Below are 13,699 nucleotides of genomic sequence, written 5' to 3' on the forward strand. Positions count from 1 at the left end.
ACTTGCAATCATGGGCTCTTGTAATCAAAGCTCCTTTGAATGTAAGCCACAGAAACTAATTTCAATCTACACTGAGCAAAACATGACAAGTTATTTGCATATATAACTGGGAGATCAGAGGTAAATCGAGGGACTCAAGTAGATGTTCTCACGAATGTTTTTCTCCACTGCTCATCCCTTTACTTTTATTCTCTATGTGGCTTTAATCTCTCTATCTACTTTTACATGGCAGGATTTCCCTTGAGTGGGGAAAATGGCTGCCAACATTCCCAGGCTTTTATCATCACAGCTCTCTGTCCACATATCAAATCTCATGGAAGAGCTCTGATTGGCCCTGCTAGTATCACATGCTTACCCTTGGGCCAATCACTATTATCCAGATAATGCAGTGCCGTCATTGGTCAGGGCTGGATGCTGTGCCCACCCCTGTAATCACTGGTCATTGAGAGAGTCACCAAAATTGCTTCAAGTGGGAGAAGAGCCTTTGTCCCCAAAAAAAAAGAATGCTGGGAAGGAAAAGGAACCAAACTACAACAAAACATCTAAGACAGGATCTCTTTTTCCAAAATATTCTGGCCTTTGAAAGACTGATTTTGTTAAAAGTGAAAGACTTCAGTAACTTGAGATTTCTTGATATACATTTTCCATTTGTAATTTTTGTGACCTGTGGCAGGGAAACTAGGCAGTACAATTCAAAGAGGCCCCATTCTCATCACCTACAATGAGTTATAATTGAATAAAATGTGAATAGTGCCCCCTGAAGTTGTGCAATGTGGTGGCCCTGAACTAGAGTAAAGTGGTTGGAAATTGATCCAATTGAGGCACAAAATTTTATTGAGCTGATTGCACATACAGATAGATCAAACATACTAAGTATCTGCAGCTTCAGCCGTGTTATTGGTTGTCGGCAACAGGATTTGCATCATGAGAGCTCGGAAGAACGAGCTAAGCCACGAGCCAGCTGAGCCTAAGAGTCAGTTTTCTGACTCTTACTTCCTGGATTCTTGAGCCACAGAAACTATGAAATAATAAATGTGTATTGTTTTAAGCAGCTTTGTGGCAATTTGTTACACAGCAATAGATAATTAATACCAGGGGTAAACTGAGGCTGAATGTAACCTGTCTGTGGAAATACTAAAATAGAGCCACAAAGTCTTTGACACTCTTGACATCCAGAGGTGAGTTCCATGTCCCCTCTACTTGCGTCTGGCAGGCCTGTGATTGCTTCCCTCCATAGAGTACACTGGAAGTGATGCTATATGACTTCCAAGGCTGAGTTGGAAAAGGTGATGCAGCATCTACTTTGATTAATGAAACACTCACCTTTGACGCCCTGAGCTGCTGGGTAAGAAGTTCGACTACCCCAAGGCTGCCGTGTTGTGAGGAAGCCCAACCCACTTGGAAAGGCCTCATGTAGGCACTCCAGTCCACAGTCACAGTCGAGCCTACTAATCCCAGCCCAGGCGGCAGACAAGTAAGTAAAGAAGCTTCCAGAGGATTCCCAGCCACTCAAGTCTTCCCAATGGAGTCTCCAAACACTATGAAGCAGAGACAACTCATGCCCACCATCCACTTCTTTAATTCCTAACTATGGGCTTTCTGAGCATAATGAAATGCTCACAAATGTTATTTCACTCTACTGATTTGGGGGTGGTTTGCTGCACTGTAACAGGCAGCTGGAATGCTGCCCAATGTCGCACAGCTTGTAAGTGGTAGAGCTGGAACTTGGATCCAAGTTTTCCGACTCTTACTTCAGCATTCTTTCCACCACTCCAGATGTTGTCTTTTTATCTAGGATGTTTACGTTTCTTTTCACTTGTTTGGCGAGAATTCTCTACTGCAGCAGTGGTCCAGTTTGGCAGCACGTAGGAATCACTAGGGAAGCATTAAAAATACTGATGTCTGCGTCCCGACCTCACAGGTGCTGACCGACTGGTCTGGGGTGCAGCCTAATCCTCAGGATTTTTTTTTCTGCTTTTTCTCCCCCAATCCCCGCCAGTACATAGTTCTATATTATAGTTGTGGGTCCTTCTAGTTGTGGCATGTGGGACGCCGCCTCAGCATGGCCTGATGAGCGATGCCATGTCCGCACCCAGGATCCAAACCAGTGAAACCCTGGGCCGCCGAAGCAGAGTGCGCGAACTTAACCACTCGGCCACGGGGCCGGCTCCAGTATCAGGACTTTTACAAAACTTCCTAGATGGTTCTAACAAATAGCCACATTTGAGATACACTACACTGCACCAACATGCTGATCAATGGAAAAGAGCACATCTGGTGATGATCAAATCAATACTTATCCTAATGGAATGAGGCAGAGGCATAGAGAATCCAAAAGAGCAGATTATTTTAAAATCATAATTCTATTATATATAAATTATGTGTGTGTATGTGTGTACATGAATGTACACATGAGCACAACCATGTGTGAGTTTTCAGGAGGCAGAAGATTACCTTTCCAACGTGAATATGCCGCGCAACGTGCTAAACGCCAGGAGTTACAATAGTGCTAAGACTTGTTGTGTTCACTCTAAAGGGACTTAACCTCCAGTAACAAGAGAAAGGAGAGCCTTGAAATCTAAGATGCCCTGGATTTTGGAAGCATTACTATCCCACCTAACAGGACTTATCACACAGGGCAATCATAATAAGTAGAGAACTGTGAAGTCATGTTGAAACTTAAGTGCTGAATTAACGCACTTTAAGGGGAGAAAGGTGGTATTATAACAGAAACTCCATCTCAATTTGATTAAATCACACGATTATTTAGAATGTTTATGTATATGTGTGTATGTGCATGCATGTGTATTTCTAAGCTTATATATTTTATGTACCATGAAGAAATACGAGGAGGGATCCAAACTGGAAAAAATTAGGGCTGGTCTCATGGCCAAGTGGTTAAGTTCACCTGCTCCACTGCTGCGGCCCAGGGTTTTGCCAGTTCAAATCCTGGGCGCAGACATGGCACTGCTCATCAAGCCATGCTGAGGTGGCGTCCCACATGCCACAACTAGAAGGACTCACAACTAAGAATACCCAACTATGGACCGGGGGGCTTTGGGGAGAAAAAGGAAAAATAAAATCTTTAAAAAAAAACTGGAAAAATTATCCTGTACTAGCTGAGACATGGCTGAACCACATAATGGTTCTAATTGTAAATGGATTGCTGTTCACGGGAACATGGCCCTGAGATAAACAGCACATTCTCTTTTTAGAGGACACCGCCTGTGTGCATGTGCTAACGGCATACGTTAATTCTATGTTTATCCTCCAGTTCTAACTCTGCAGGTCTGTATGTTTCTCGGACTTGCTGCACATTAAATCAGAATCTGCCTTTTGCAACACGCTTTTGCTAGGTGTTAGTCTTAAATTGTGTCCAAGAATTTGCCAACCTCAAGCTTTCGTTTCTTCTTTAAGCATTTAAGAAAAACACCATGCCTTCTCATTTCCTACTTTGCAGGAACTGTCCAAGTTCACACTGAAAAAAATGCTAAGAAATAAATCTCACCGTAATGCTTGGGCAAATCTTCATAGAAAAGGTACTTTTTGAGCTGGTCCTGGAGGAAGCCTGTTGCAAACTGTCAGAAGTTTCTAAAACACATACACTATAAAGCCTTAAGAATGTTTACATCATCGTTAGGGAATTGAGAAGTAAAACTGTGAAAATTAAATCACATTACAAGACAACAATATAAAATATGTCCAAAAAATGCTTAAATTTTGGCAAGTGCTTGGTATAGCTAACTTCCGCTATGAGTTTAGAAAAGGGAAATACCTCCATGAGAGGGAGTGGACTTGAGGTAGGTGAACTTCAACAGAACATTGAATTTTGTGGACATTTACAGACATAGAGAAGGAGCAGCAGCAGAAGCAAAGAAAAATCAATGTGTAAGAGGCAACACCTCAATGCACCCCCTTGCAGAGAGGGAGGCATCCTTCCACGGCGTGTTGATGGCTTGATATGGCCACCTTGGAGTAGATGCACACAATTTAGTAATTTATAAAATGTAGTAATCCATCAACATCTACTCTAAAGTTGATGGCAGTATTCTGCTCTTGGTGGCTGCCACTTTCATTTCTGTTCATCAGTTCCTCTTCCGTGAACTTGCCATACAGCTACAGTTCCACAAGACGGGGCGGGCAGGCAGAGGAAAGACAGGGAACTGGTTGGCTATTCCCGATAATGACTCACTGTCTGGCTGTTATGCAGAGATGAGATGCCATGATCTGTTGATGCCTTTCAGCTTTCTACCTATGCTGAGTTCATTTCCCATTTTCCAGGCAGTTTCTCTGACAGCTCTGCAGCAATCAAATTAAGGGGGATGTCGCTGTGATAAATGAATGCTTTTACATTCTTATTGCTCAGCATTGCACCTCCTTCCACAGTGGTATATAATTCAGAAGGTGGAATTGCTCTGGAATCTGGAATTACCCTGCTCTCAGTGATAGGCAAGAACAAGCTTCATGACAATATTTGTATAAATCAAAAATCATTTGTGTGGGGCCGGCCCCGTGGCACAGCAATTGAGTTCTCACGTTCCGATTTGGCGGCCCTGGGTTCGAGGGTTCGGATCCCGGGTGCGGACATGGCACCACTTGTCAAACCATGCTATGGCAGGTGTCCCACATATAAAGTGGAGGAAGATAGGCATGGATGTTAGCTCAGGGCCAGTTTTCCTCAGCAAAAAGAGGAGGATTGGCAGCATATGTTAGCTCAGGGCTGATCTTCCTCAAAAAAAAAAAAAAATCATTTGTGAAGCAAGCAAAGCCTAAATACATACATATACACATAAACCACAAATAATTAAATACATGGAAGATTTGGAAGAGGTGTTGGGGGGCAGGATAAAGCAACAATTTGATTTTAAGTTTATGAGAACCCTAATTTCCTTCTTTTCTTTTTTTAAAGATTGGCACCTGAGCTAACATCTGTTGCCAATCTTTGTTTTTCTTCTTCTTCTTCTCCTCAAAGCCCCCAGTACCTAGTTGTGTATTCTAGTTGCAGATCCTTCTTGTTGTGCTACATGGGACACTGCCTCAGCATGGCCTGATGAGTGGTGCTAGGTCCACGCCCAGGATTCGAACCAGCAAAACCCTGGGCCACTGAAGCGGAACGTGTGAACTTAACCACTCGGCCACGGGGCCAGCCCTGAGAACTCTAATTTCTAAGAGATTTTTCTCCCTTGCAGGTCTTGTTCACACGTTCTCAGAGTTTGGAAAAGAAGCGTGTAGGTGGGTAGAAGCCTTGGGCATTTGCTTAGGGCTAGTTCAGACAACCTGCTCTGCAGATCTGTACGCGATGACAGGAAGCAGCACCTTGGTGTACTGGTAATCAATAAAAGGAAGTTACAGAACAACAAGTATAGGATGACCATAAAAAAAAGATGCAAAAGAAAACTATATGTATGTATGTATGGATGGATGGATCTAATCTCTCCATCTTTCTATCAATCATTTATCCATGCACAGAAAAAATCTGGAAGAATACACACTAATTGTTAATAGTGGTTAATTCAAGGGAGGGAATTTGGTTGGGGTGGAATGAGAATGATGAAGAAGGATGACATTTTTAAAATATTTCTGTGTTATTTGAATTGTTTGCAATTAATTACTTTTGCAGATCAAAGATCCCCCACAAAGAAAAGATAGTAAGTAAATAAATCACCAGCTTGGATTTAAAAATGAGTTGCTTAAAATGATAGCATAATGACTTTTTTTTTTAGCAAGGATAAATTAACTGCTTTGATCTCACCATGATGTGTTTATAACAGCTCATGGGAAAAAATGACAAATGTGCTTGGTTGTAACAATGTCTTCATTGGCAAATATCTTGTTCCCTGGAAATAACTTGGAAAGAACAGAGATAAACTATGAAAATGTTGGTGCTACAGAATAGAAAGGCCTGGGATTGAACTGTAACGGTACTGTAAACATGCATCTGAGGTGACAAAAACAAACCAGAACAACAAAAAAACCTACATGTTTGAGCAGATACTGCATGCGTTCTTTAAAATGTAAATTCAATTTAGTAGACATTTTGTGATTACCCAGCGTTACAGACTGAATTGTGACCCCCCCAAATCCATATGTTGAAGCCAGAACTTCCAGTGTGATTATATTCAGAGATAGGGTCTTTAACAAAGTTATTAAGGTTAAATGAGGTCATAAGGGCAGGGCCCTAATCCAATAGGACTTGTTTTCTTATGAGGAAAGGAAGAGAGTGTGTGTGCACAGAGGGAGCCTCCCACAAGCTGCAGTCAGGAGTTGGCTGGGCTGTCATCATCTGAAGGCTTGACTGGAGAGGGATCCGTTTCCAGGCTCACCTGGTTGTTGGTAGGATTCAGTTCCTTGTCACATGGGCCTCCCCAGCATGGCAGCTTGCAAACTGAGAAGCAAGAGAGCATCTGCTTGTAAAACAGAAATCACAGTCTTTTCTAACCTAATCCCAAAGGGACATCCCATCACCGTTGCTACATGCTATTGATTAGGAGCAAGTCACTAGATCCAGCCGACACTCAAGAGGCAAGGATTACACAAGGGCATGAATACCACGTGGGTGTTCTTGGGAGCCATCTTAGCAGTTGGCTTAACCAACTCCCCTATAAAATGGAACATTAACCCCAGCCTGCCCAACTCACAGGCTTTTTATGAAAATTCAATAAGCTGGTATGTTTGACTATGTTTCAAGATGTCTATCATTGTACAAAAGTGAGGAATTTTCAACAGAGAATACATTGTGACTGTCTCAGGACAGCATTTCCCTGGGGGATGGAGGGGGCTATAAAGGTGAACTGGTACATTTATTTAGGAGAAGAGAATGTAAGTTCTTCTTAATCAGTAATTTCTCTGATTTTCTTTTCACTTATAGCTACCTAACATTGTTCAAATAAAGAATATGACCTCTTCTTCCCAGGAGAGATGGAACTTATTTTTTATTAAAAGCATTTACTGATGCTTAGATCCGTCACATCTTGTACATTTCCAAAGCAAACTGAGCAAAAGGTCAATGCAAATGTTCTTATGAATCAAATCCTTAAAATGTTCACAGCCTAAAAGGCTAATAATCTTCAGATACAACTGCTGAGAAATTCTTGTATTTAAAAAAAAATGCTATTTTCTAATTCTTAAGCTAGAGAAAATTTTTGATGTCCAGAAAATATTGACTGGTGGGTTTACGTAGGACTATATCCATCAAAACAAGGTAAATTAGTGCCTTGCGTTTTTATAAAATAGTTTTATTTGCATTTGTCGAATAGCATTAATAAAACATTGTACGGTTTGTAAACTGAAATCTTTAAAAATCAATGCTTAAAAGAAACACTTCACACCTAATAGGTATAAAAACAAAGTTACACATTAAGATGTATAATGTGATGTTAATTTTGTATGAAAATGGATATAATTTCTATATTTCTATATATACATAGGCAGGATAGACACCAAAATGTTAAAAGTGATTATCTCTAAGTGACATTAGAATATTTGAATTTTATTCTTTTTGCCTTTTTCGAGTTTTCTCAGGCATCCTGTTGTGCTGTTTGGGTATCCTCTGATCGATGAATGCCCATTTCGTTAGAGTTCGAAGGGGGAGAGACAAAGGGAACAGCTTGCTCCGCTGTGTTGCTAACGTCGCTCTCTTTTTTGAGTTTTCTACAGTAAACATTCTTGGCTTTTATAAACAGAGAAAAGCTGTACAAAGAACCTATATGTTTCTACTTTTAGAACAATAGTCCATGGGCAGCAGCAGCACAGTGACAAAACGGGAATAACATGGTAATGGGAGGGCTGAGCGGGCTTTGGAGCCAGGCCATTCCCGCTGTCCCAAAGGCCTGGGCTCCCTGACAGCACCCCTGGGATGCTTCAAAGCACAGCTTAGACCACCGTGGTAAGCAAACCAAAGCTAATAAGAGTCAAAATACTACCACCACCCCTCTTTCTTTTCCGACTTAAGTAGAATTCTGAAAGGACTCCCATTGAAAGAACTACCTCTTGAACCATTTCTGGTTCATACTTAAATTGTTGACTTGCATTCATTTAAGAAATAACTGAAGCTGAAAGCAGGTAATATAAGTTTACTCCAGGTGGCTATCTTCCCTCCTCCAGTGTCTATCAGGATAATGTGGTTGTTCTCCGTCTGCTCCCAAACCAGGTCACAGTAATGCCCAACACCCCTTAAGGTCGCTCCTGGCTACTGTGTGGAAACCACCCCAAACAGGGTCCCTAACTCACATCTCGTGTCGGGGCTTTTTCTGGGGGACAAAGGCAAAAATAGAAACCTGAGAGGAAAGCACCCCAGCCAGTTGGGTGAGGCAAAGTGTTTCTAAGGAACCTGGACAAGAGAAGTCTTCTTTGCAAAATTTTGCCTGAAGGGTTGAAAAGTAAACTCAGTATCACAAAGATGCTCCCAGAACTGAGGTGGCTGCTGACTGCTTGACCGTTGCTGTATGGTTAAATGTTTTTTAAAATCAGAAATCGTTGCAAAAGAATAAGATAGAGACTAGCAAAGGAAATACGATAAGAACAGTTATGTGGGTTTTTGTGAGAGGAAGAGAGCAAAAGAAAAGCCTTTCAAAAGAAGAGTCGCAGAGTGATTCATATCTGTAGTCTAAGTAGATTATGTAGCTCCTGGCAAGGATCTTCCATTTAGTACAACCCAGCAAAGGTTTGCTGAGTGATTGAATGGATGGGAGGGGCGGGGGATGAATGAATTAATAAATAAGCAAATATTCATTTTCTGTGCCAAAGAAACCCTCTTGTTGCCCACTCCTGGAGATGAAGAGGAAGAGGAAGAGCATGGGGACCTTCATAATCAAATTAATGTAGGATGCTTATGTGTGACTCAGGGCGGGGCACATCGAGAGCTCTCATCGTGATAAGGCCAGGGTAAGAGTTCACAGAGAATAGAGTCAAGAGAAAGATGAATTTGTCAGGTAAACCTGACTGGACGTGGGAACAAGTTGGTAGTATACTTTGAGAAGTGCGAAGTACGGAGTTTTAGATGTTCTGGAAGAGATTTTGTGGACTCCTGGAGAGTAAGGAGCTATAGCTGAAGAAAGAATATTTTTGGTATTCTGACCCTGCCTCATATATTACATTTATAATAATCTATATCCTCCATCCTAAACTGCCTCCCCCCTCCTTGCCTATCTCCTTTCCTCCCTTTATTCTTCTTTCTCTCCCTCCTTTGCCTTCCCTTCATCCCTCCCTTCCTTTTTCCTTTTTTATGTAAATAATTAATTACGTTACAGTTAAGAAAAGTGATAGTTGACTTAAATGAGATGTCAAAAGAAGAACGGTACTCTAGAGGGGTAGTGGATCAGGAGGGAATCATTTCTATAGAAGTCATTTGAGAGAATCGTCAAAGAAAATTTCTAGAAAGCACGGCTGAGGGAAGGGAATTGCAGACAAGAGGTGCTGAATGTGCAAAGGAATGGAGGTACTATATGGGGCCCAAGTCACTCAATGGGGTGAGAATATGGGATACACATCGGTGGTGCCAGAGGATGAAGCCGGAAGGTTGATGGGGGCCAGATTTTGAAAAGGCTCATGCCTGACACCATCAGTAGCACCTCCTGAATGTGCACCTCCCTCCTCCCTCCTAAGTGTACAAATACTTGGAATGGCACACTCTCGTTTCAATACGCCTGCTAGAAATTCATATACTTTTCCTGATGTCTGAGCGGCCTTGGATTATGCCATCTATGGTGATAGAGGCTGCAACCATTAGGTGACACTGCCCAGTGTGGCTTAACCATACCAATGTAGTGGTGAACCAAATCAAGTTTAACAATAAACTCCAAACTCTGACCTGTGTCTCCATGGGTCTCATGTTTGTGTGTGGGGGAGAATGGGCCGTGGAATGTGTCTCCATCGGGGATAAGGGTTGCTTTTCGGCTCACCTATTGTCTCCTGTAATTATTGACAATGAAATCAGAGATCAGCAGCTCAGTCTACGGGAGGATTTTATAAAGGAGTGAGATGTGATCAGATCTGCATTCTAGAAAGAAAACAGAACAGTTGAAAGAACTGTAACTTTAATTTACACTGACTGTAGAACTGAAAACCCCTGTAGGTTGTGACTTCTTAAATCCTTACAGTAACAACAGGAAAGGAAAATCTCTTAGCATACATTAAAGTTACAGAGCCTTAATATTAATGAAACTGAGTGAACACTTTGGAATTTCCCACCCATTTACCATTAACACAAGGAAGTTGATAGTCATCTTAAAGAAAGCCTGGTTTGACTGCTTAGACGCATGACCATGTTTTTTCTACCTTTTTTTATGTTTGCTCAGCGGTTCTCAAATTTCCATGTGCATGAAATAGTTCGATTGTGTACACAAAATCATATATGCTTTGCTTTGTGGGAAATGTTTAAGAGTCATTTTTGACACTCTGAAACCTTGCTTTATGGCTGTCTCTATCCTCTTAACTGAAGTTTAAGATTCTCATCTCCCGTCTTGTATCATAGTCCAGGAGAGAGATGTGGAGAGCGGGACCCAAGGCTCCTGTTTGTCTCCTGGTCACTAGTCTCATCATTCCCACCCTTGCTTTTGACCCACATTCTCCATACCTTCAAGCTGCCCATCATTTGCTAGCTTTGGGTCAGGCGGTGGGCCCCTAGGATACTCAGGTATCTGGGATAGACACACATTCTCCTTTCTCTCCCTTCCTCTCTATGAACGCGGAGGGATCACGGCAACTTCTTGACCTGAACTGCACAAATATTAAACTAAAGTAGGTTCTGGGTGTGGATCTCCCGCAAGGAGTATAATTTTTTTAAAAATTCTTTTTCAGTTTCTTGTCACTGAGCTGGGCACAACAATGGCACTGACCTCATGGTTGTCAGGAGGATTAAACTGGACGATGAAGGTAGAGTTTATGGCACAGTAACCAGCAGGATAGTAAGTTCTCAATCCATGTTAGCTGCTTCTTCTGTCCTGACATCTAGGAGTTTTCACAGAGTCATTCATTTATTTTTAAGTTCACGCAAAGGAATAATATTTTCAGATAACAAGTAGGGCTGCACCTCTGTAGGCTTCTGCTTGATATTCTGCCCAAATCTGCTTTTTGGCTCTGGCTTCAGTCTTTGCCTTTGGAAGCCTGAAGAGCTGATTGCCCTTTTCTCTCTCATTTCTCACATCCTTGAACTTGGCCTTGGCCAGCGAGCAGGTATTCAGGTGGTCACCATCACACATGATCAGCATAGCAACTTCAGTTATGGGAATAAGGCCTGTTGCTCAAATTTTCTGTGATTGCCCAAATATTTGCTTTCATTCTGCAGGTAACTTAAAGTGAAAAATACCCTTATGTGCTTTATATATTGAAATTCTATTAACTGAAATAAATGCAGATTTATTACTGTACACTACATGCTATGATGCTATGATAATTAATGGTGATTTTTAAGGTTACTAAAATTATGTACAAAATCACGTAGGGAATTTTCAAATAATTAGATGCATAGGAAAATAATATTTTTGTTAAGTATCAATCTAAGAAAGTGCATTAGCTAGAAACATTTAGGAAAAGTATTATATAGTTTTTGAGCCAACAAATCCTATATAAATTTAAGTCATAAAAGGTAGAATATTCCAGATTAGATAATATCATAACATCTGCAAAATTGTTTAATAATTTTTCATTTGTAATTTTACACACAATAACCTTGTTATTACATTCTTAAATTCTTAAGAATTGTATTTAATCTTATCAGTTTCTATCTGGGCCATGAGTATATAAAGGAAAATTCTTGTTTATGAATTCTTCTCATGATAGAGGAAAGCAGAATACTCATTTTACACTTCAACATTTCACAAGGAAGAATAATTTTAAATTACATATAATAACATCCATGATTAATCAACTTTAATTCAGAAGTAATAAATAACATAAAGAAGAGGAGAAAGCAACAGAAAAATGCCTGTTTACAGAGCCCACAAAATAAATGGCACTACTTACCACTGTGCAGTGTACAACCTGAGGTACTGTATATGGTGGCCTTATATATTCAGTGTCAGCAATGCTCAGAATAGTGTAGTAACAGCCTAGGAGCTGGCAGTGCTGAGAAATGACCATCCCTGAACTGTAATGTCAAAGATTTTACTTTGGTTACTAAGATTTTCAAGAATAAAATTTTCATAATAATTGCTTTTAAGTAAATATTTTCAGATTTATTCCTGTAGGCTAGAAGTTCATTCTGAAATATGATTACTGTCTTCAGCAGAATATCCATTTTAACACATGGTCGTTTAGCAAACAGCCAAAATGAGTATTCAGGACACCTCTAAATATATGAGATTTTTCTTTTCTGTATGCTTTTTCTTGTTGCCACAATGATAATAATGCTTCATATTAATGTAATACTCAAGTGTGCAGAAATGCTCTTTCTTTATTTTTCTCTAATCAAACTGAGCTAAATTCACATGAGCTTCTGTTTCATCTAATAGCAGAAAATGTAATCTAGCAATTCAAAGTAAACTCAGCTCCTTCTGGATTAAAATCTACTTACCTTCTGCTAGGGGGATAATCAGTCCAGTTCCAGGCTTATCTCCTCTCTCCCCTCCTGTTCTTTCTGGGGAGGGTCTGAGAGCCACAGCACCATTTCTATGTCGCACTGGTCAGCTCCAGGCAACAGACAACACTGGGACTCAAGGCTACCAGATCATCTCATATGATGAGAAAGGCTAGAAATCCAAAATTTTATATAAAAATCTTTCAATTTGTAAGTATCAGCAAGTATTTGCCCCTCCAGATCCACTCTGCGCCCTTGTTGACCCGGCTCTGTGCCGGGAGGCTGGCCCTTAGGGACGGTATCAATGGGCTTTTTTGCCCTCCACTTCCTAATTGGGCTCAGCCAGTGGGAGTCACCAGCCCGTGGGTCACAGCGGGAGGGAGGACACTTAGGGAGGAGTGTCTTCTCCATCTCCCTCTGTTGGCTTGAACTAACCATGGGTGCTGTCCTCCACCAAAGGCTCCTGTCCAGAGCCCTTCTGGGTATGTGGAATGGCCCTGCGGCTACAAGCACAGAAAGGCTTGCCAATCTTTGTTGTTTTCCCCTCACTCTGTCCGTACACTTCTAAAGAGTTCGTTTGAGAGTGCCATCTGTTTCCTGCCAAAACCCAGATTGATTCAGACACTAATTCAACTTTTTCTTTTTTAACTATATCGGCCAAATAAAGCATAAAAAACTGTATGGGCCAAATAAAACCATGCCTACAGGTCAGATTTGGCCCTTGAGTTATAAATACTTTATTTATAGCACCTCCTATGACATATTCTTGGCCTAAAAAAAAATTAATATCAATTTAATCAAGTATCTGTATCTATATTCCAGTTTAGGGGAAATAAGAGAGATGGAAGAGCAAGTTAACTGACATGATCCAAGATGTGGGACATGGCACTACAGGGCAAATGACCCAGTTTCTTCAACGAGGCAAAGACATGGAAAAAGGGCAGTTGGGCAAGGGGGACTGCTGTAGAATAAAAAAACTTGAGACAAAACAACCCAAATCAACATGTGAATCTTGTTTGGATCCTGGTCTAAGCTAAACACCCTTGAGACAATCAAGGAATTTTTAATATAAACGTGGTATTACATAAGATTAAAGACTTGTTAATTTTTCAATTTACTTATCAATTAAAGATGCTTCTTGAAGGACCAGTTAGAGATGGATAAAGAAGAATATGAAATGCCCGG

General features: G+C 40.9%; 1 long non-coding RNA gene across 1 annotated transcript; it reads right to left on the minus strand.

The window, feature by feature from the left end:
• Nucleotides 1-5,563: 5,563 nt before the first annotated feature.
• Nucleotides 5,564-12,994, minus strand: LOC139078613 (uncharacterized). Its single transcript, XR_011531626.1, has 4 exons — nucleotides 12,512-12,994; nucleotides 11,962-12,085; nucleotides 10,836-11,288; nucleotides 5,564-6,385 (listed from the first exon to the last, which is right to left on the minus strand). It is a non-coding gene; the product is annotated as an uncharacterized lncRNA (long non-coding RNA).
• Between the last annotated feature and the right edge of the window lie 705 nt (nucleotides 12,995-13,699).

This window comes from Equus przewalskii, chromosome 22, assembly GCF_037783145.1.
Source record: "Equus przewalskii isolate Varuska chromosome 22, EquPr2, whole genome shotgun sequence".
Taxonomy (NCBI): Eukaryota; Metazoa; Chordata; class Mammalia; order Perissodactyla; family Equidae; genus Equus; species Equus przewalskii.